Source organism: Heptranchias perlo, chromosome 7, assembly GCF_035084215.1.
Source record: "Heptranchias perlo isolate sHepPer1 chromosome 7, sHepPer1.hap1, whole genome shotgun sequence".
NCBI lineage: Eukaryota > Metazoa > Chordata > Chondrichthyes > Hexanchiformes > Hexanchidae > Heptranchias > Heptranchias perlo.
Window position 1 is genome coordinate 82143080 of NC_090331.1, and position 6495 is coordinate 82149574.

Below are 6495 nucleotides of genomic sequence, written 5' to 3' on the forward strand. Positions count from 1 at the left end.
AGAAACAGAGAGAGAGGGAGAAACACAGAGAGAGAGGGAGAAACACAGAGAGAGAGGGAGAAACACAGAGAGAGAGGGAGAAACACAGAGAGAGAGAGAGAAACCCAGAGAGAGAGAGAGAGAGAAACCCAGAGAGAGAGAGAGCGAGAGAGAAACCCAGAGAGAGAGAGAGAGACACAGAGAGAGAGAGAAACACAGAGAGAGAGAGAAACACAGAGAGAGAGAGAGAGAAACACAGAGAGAGAGAGAGAGAAACACAGAGAGAGAGAGAGCGAGAGAGAAACCCAGAGAGAGTGAGAGAGCGAGAGAGAAACCCAGAGAGAGAAAGAGAGCGAGAGAGAAACCCAGAGAGAGAAAGAGAGCGAGAGAGAAACCCAGAGAGAGAGAGAGAGAGAAACCCAGAGAGAGAGAGAGCGCGAGAGAGAAACCCAGAGAGCGAGAGAGAAACCCAGAGAGAGAGAGAGAGCGAGAGAGAAACCCAGAGAGAGAGAGAGAAAAACACAGAGAGAGAGGGAGAGAAACACAGAGAGAGAGAGAGAGAAAGAAAGAGAGAGAGAGAAAGAAACAGAGAGAGAGAAACACAGAGAGAAAGAAAGAGACACAGAGAGAAAGAGAGACACACAGGGAGAGAAAGAGAGAGAAACACAGAAAGAGAGAAAAACACTGAAAGAGAGAGAGAGAAACAGAGAGAGAGAGAGAAACAGAGAGAGAAACAGAGAGAGAGAGAGAAACAGAGAGAAAGAGAGACACACGGAGAGAAAGGGAGAGAAACACAGAAAGAGAGAAAAACACAGAAAGAGAGAGAGAGAAACAGAGAGAGAGAGAGAGAAACAGAGAGAGAGAAAGAGAAACAGAGAAAGAGAGAGAAAGAGAAACAGAGAGAGAGAGAAAGAGAAACACAGACAGAGAGAGAGAGAAACACAGAGAGAGAGGGAGAAACACAGAGAGAGAGGGAGAAACACAGAGAGAGAGGGAGAAACACAGAGAGAGAGGGAGAAACACAGAGAGAGAGGGAGAAACACAGAGAGAGAGGGAGAAACACACAGAGAGAGAAAGAGAAACACACACAGAGATAGACACAAAGTGAGAGGTGAAACACAGATGGAGAGAGAGAAACACAGAGAGAGAGGGAGAGGGAGAAACACAGAGAGAGAGAGAGGAACACAGAGAAGGAGAGAGAGATAGAGAGAAACATACACAGAGATAGACACAAAGTGAGAGAGTAATGCAGAGAGAGAGAGAGTAACGCAGAGAGAGAGAGAGTAACGCAGAGAGAGAGAGAGTAACGCAGAGAGAGAGAGTAACGCAGAGAGAGAGAGTAACGCAGAGAGAGAGAGTAACGCAGAGAGAGAGAAACGCAGAGAGAGAGATGGAGAGAAACGCAGAGAGAGAGGGAGAGTAACGCAGAGAGAGAGAGTAACGCAGAGAGAGAGTAACGCAGAGAGGGAGAGTAACGCAGAGAGAGAGAGAGTAACGCAGAGAGAGAGTAACGCAGAGAGAGAGAGTAACGCAGAGAGAGAGAGTAACGCAGAGAGAGAGTAACGCAGAGTTAGGGAGAAACAGAGAGGGAGAGAAACACACACAGAGATAGACACAGAGTGAGAGAGAGAAACATACACAGAGATAGACAGAGAGACAGAAACACACACACATATACACAGAGTGAAAGAGGGAGAGAAACACACAAATAGAGAGAAACACACACATAGAGATAAATGCAGAGTGTCAGAGAGAGAGACAGAGAGACATACATACATAGAGATAGACACAGAGTGAGAGAGAAACACACAGGGAGAGAGAGAGACACACAGATATAGAGACAGAGAGAGAGAAACACAGGTAGAGATAGACACAGAGTGAGAGACAGAGAGAAACACGCACATAGGAGATAGACACAGAGTGAGAGAGAGAGAGAAACACACAGTGATAGACACTGGGAGAGAGAAACAGAGAGAGAGAGAGACAGAGTGAGTGAGAGCGAGAAACACACACATAGAGATAGACAGAGTGAGAGAGAAGAGAAACACACACATAGCAGATAGACACAGAGTGAGAGAGAGAGAAACACAATGATAGCACAGGGAGAGAGAAACACAGAGAGATAAACAGAGTGAGAGAGAGAGAAACACAATGATAGCACAGGGAGAGAGAAACACAGAGAGATAAACAGAGTGAGAGAGAGAAACAAAGATAGAGATAAACACAGAGTGACAGGGAGAGAGAGAAACACACCCATGGAGGTAGACACAGAGTGAGAGAGAGCGAGAAACACAGAGATAGACAGAGAAAGAGAGAAACGCACACGTAGAGATAGACACAGAGTGAGATAGAGGGAATCACAGAGTGAGAGATAGAGATAGACAGAGAGAGAGAAACATACAGGGAGAGACAGAGAGAAACACACATGGAGATAGAGATAGAAACAGAGAGAGAGACAGAGAAACACACCAATAGAGATAGACAGAAAGTGAGAGAGAGAGAAACACACACATAGAGATAGACAGAGAGAGAAAAACACAGTGAGAGACAGAGAAAAACACAGAGATAGACACAGAGACACAGCAACACATAGAGGTAGAAACAGAGAGACAGAGACATACACACAGATAGACACAAAGTGTGTGAGAGAGAGAAACACACACATAGCGATAGACACAGAGTGAGAGAGAGAGAAACAGACACAGAGTGAGAGAGAGAAACAGACACAGAGTGAGAGAGAAACAGACACAGAGTGAGAGAGAAACAGACACAGAGTGAGAGAGAAACAGACAGAGTGAGAGACAGAGAGAAACACACACAGAAATAGACACACAGTGAGATAGAGGGAAACACACTCATAGAGATAGACAGAGAGAGAGAGAATCAGATAGACACAGAGTGAGAGACAGAGAGAAACACATACATAGAGATAGACACAAAGAGAGAGAGCAAGAATCACACATAGAGGTAGTCACAGAGTGAGAGAGAGAGAGAGAGAGAAACACAACATATAGAGGTAGTCACAGAGTGAGAGAGAGAGAAACATACAGAGGTAGTCAGAGTGAGAGAGAAACATACTGAGGTAGTCACAGAGTGAGAGAGAGAAAAACATAGAGGTAGTCAGAGTGAGAGAGAAACATACAGAGGTAGTGAGAGAGAGAGAAACATACAGAGGTAGTCACAGAGTGAGAGAGAGAGAGAGAAACATACAGAGGTAGTCAGAGTGAGAGAGAAACATACAGAGGTAGTCAGAGTGAGAGAGAAACATACAGAGGTAGTCACAGAGTGAGAGAGAGAGAAACATAGAGGTAGTCACAGAGTGAGAGAGAGAGAAACATACAGAGGTAGTGAGAGTGAGAGAGAGAAACATACAGAGGTAGTCACAGAGTGAGAGAGAGAAACATACAGAGGTAGTTACAGAGTGAGAGGGAGTGAAACATAGAGGTAGTGAGAATGAGAGAGAGAAACATACAGAGGTAGTGAGAGTGAGAGAGAGAAACATACAGAGGTAGTCACAGAGTGAGAGAGAAACATACAGAGGTAGTCACAGAGTGAGAGAGAGAGAAACATACAGAGGTAGTCACAGAGTGAGAGGGAGTGAAACATACAGAGGTAGTCACAGAGTGAGAGGGAGTGAAACATACAGAGGTAGTCACAGAGTGAGAGAGAGAGAAACATACAGAGGTAGTCACAGAGTGAGAGGGAGTGAAACATACAGAGGTAGTGAGAATGAGAGAGAAACATACAGAGGTAGTCACAGAGTGAGAGAGAAACATAGAGGTAGTCACAGAGTGAGAGAGAAACATACAGAGGTAGTCACAGAGTGAGAGAGAGAGAAACATACAGAGGTAGTCAGAGAGAGAAACATACTGAGGTAGTCACAGAGTGAGAGGGAGTGAAACATACAGAGGTAGTCACAGTGACAGAGAGAAACACACAGAGATATGGAGTTAGAGAGAGAGAAACATACAAATAGAGATAGATACAGAGTGTGAGTGAGAGAGAAACACATACAGATACACACATAGTGAGAGAGGGAGAAACACACATAGAGATAGGCAGAGTTAAAGAGAGAGAGAAACACAGAGTGAGAGACAGAGAGAAAGACAGACAGATACATAGAGAGAGTGAGAGGGAATTTATTGCTCATCCCTAGTTACCCTTGAGAAGGTAGAGGTGAGCCTTCTTGAACCACTGCAGTTCGTGTGGTGAAGGTTCTCCCACAATGCTGTTAGGTCGGGAGTGCCAGGATTTTGACCCAGCGATGATGAAGGAACGGTGATATATGTCCAAGGTGGGATAGTGTGTGACATGAAAGGTGATGGTGTTCCACCTTGTCCTTCTAGGTGGTGGATGTCACAGGGAAGATGCTGTTGAAGTAACCTTGGTGAGTTGCTGCAGTATATCCTGTAGATTGTACACAGTGCAGCCACAGTGCAAAGTGGATGGAGAGGGTGGGTATTGAGTCAAATAGCAAACTGTCCTGGATGGTGTCGAGCTTCTTGAGTATCGTTGTGGCTGCACCCTTCCAGGCAAGTGGCAAGTTTCCATCTCACTCCTAACTTCAGCCTTAGATGGTAGAGAGGCTTTGGGGAGTCAGGCGGTGAGTTACTCGTCAAAGAATACCCAGCCTCTGATCTGCTCTAGTAGCCAGACTGTTGATAGAACTCGTCCAGTTAAGCTTCTGGTCAGTGGTGACCCCCAAGATGGTAATGGTGGTGCGCTGAAGGTCAGGGGGCAATGGTTGGACTTTCTCTTGTTGGGGAAGCTCATTGCCCAGCATTTGTGTGGTGCAAATGTTACTTGCCACTTATCAGCTGAAGCCTGGATGTTGTCCAGGTCTTGCTGTACGTGGGCACGGACTGCTTCATTATCGGAGGAATTGCGAATGGAACTGAACACTGAGCAATCATCAGCGAACATCCCCACTTCTGACCTTATAATGGAGGGAAGGTCATTGATGAAGCAGCTGAAGATGGTTGGGCCTAGGACACTGCCCTGAGGAACCCCTGCAGCAACGTCCTGGGGCTGAGATGATTGGCCTCCAACAATCGCAACCATCTTCCTTTGTGTCTGGTATGACTCCAGCCACTGGAGAGTTTTTCCCTTGATTCCCATTGACTTCAATTTTACTAGGACTCCTTGGTGTCACACTCAGTCAAATGCTGCCTTGATGTCAAGGGCAGTCACTCTCACCTCACCTCTGGAATTCAGCTCTTTTGTCCATGTTTGGACCAAGGCTGTAATGAGGTCTGGAGCCGAGTGGTCCTGGTGGAACCCAAACTCAGCATTGGTGAGCAGGCAGTTGGTGAGGAAGTGCCGCTCGATAGCACTGCTGACGTCACCTTCCATCACTTTGCTGATGATTGAGAGTCAGCTGATAGTACGGTAATTGACTGGGTTGGATTTGTGCTCCTCTTTTTGGACAGGACATACCTGGGCAATTTTCCAAATAACTACACAATCTCCTAAAGTTGCAATCCATGAACTGAATACCTCACATTAATCCTTGGCTGAGATCCACGCTGGTCAAGTGCTGCTCCTAGTTTCTGCTGCTGAGCAATGGTACGTAATGATCTACCCCCCCTCCCCTCGTGTGAGATTTGCATTTCATGACGTCAGTTCTGCCCTTTCAGCTGTGCCACAGATCCAGTCCTGGGCCACGTGTGCCAGCGGAGAAAGTAGCTGAGGAGATCTGCAGGAAATGATTCAATTATATTCCAGTGCACAGCCCTGGCTGTGAGATCAGTCTGGCACGAATCACCACCAAACCGACCACCTTGTCAATCTCCAGTCTTGCATCAGCTGTGGTTTTAAAAAAGGCTGCAGTAGACTTTAAATTTTTTTTTTAAAAAGGTGCTCCCCGCTGATTGTTCCCCTCTACCCAGCCTCCTGTCTGTCTTTACGTTGGTGAGGGACGTGTGAAACTGGCAGGAGGCAGGAATGCTGCAGCACGCTCAACCCCCTCACCTGAGCATCGCATAAGCAGCAGCCTTCACCCTCCAATCATTCAGACCCCTGCCCGCCTCCTCTCACTTGCCAGGTAGGGGGTACTCTTCTGTGGGCAGCTGCCAGGAAGTTCAATTCAGGTGTGGCAGTGCCAGAGGGCTCAGCCCACTCCTGCTCTCAGTCTCAGGCAGGCTGGGGCACAGGGAGCTGCCTCTCGCTGGGTACCTCACCCAAGGGGCCAATCCTCATGTGCCAGTGTTGGTGTGGAGGGAATCAGTGCCAAGCCCTGACATCCACTCCAGGTAGTGTCCAACACAGACCTCAGTAAACTCGACGACCGATGGAGCTTGTCTGAATAGAACTGGAGCCTCCGCCTGAACAAAAACTAACCAACGAGTAGAACTGGGAAACGCAGGAGCATAGTGGCAGCAGAGGGCATGTGAATGAGCGGATGTTGCAGGGGATATCAGCCCCCAACTCTCCTCTGTGTTTGATCAGTGCTGATCCCGGAGAGGCAGAAAGTCCCAACTAAAAAAGGACAAATAGAAATGTGAGGCCAGCCTAGTA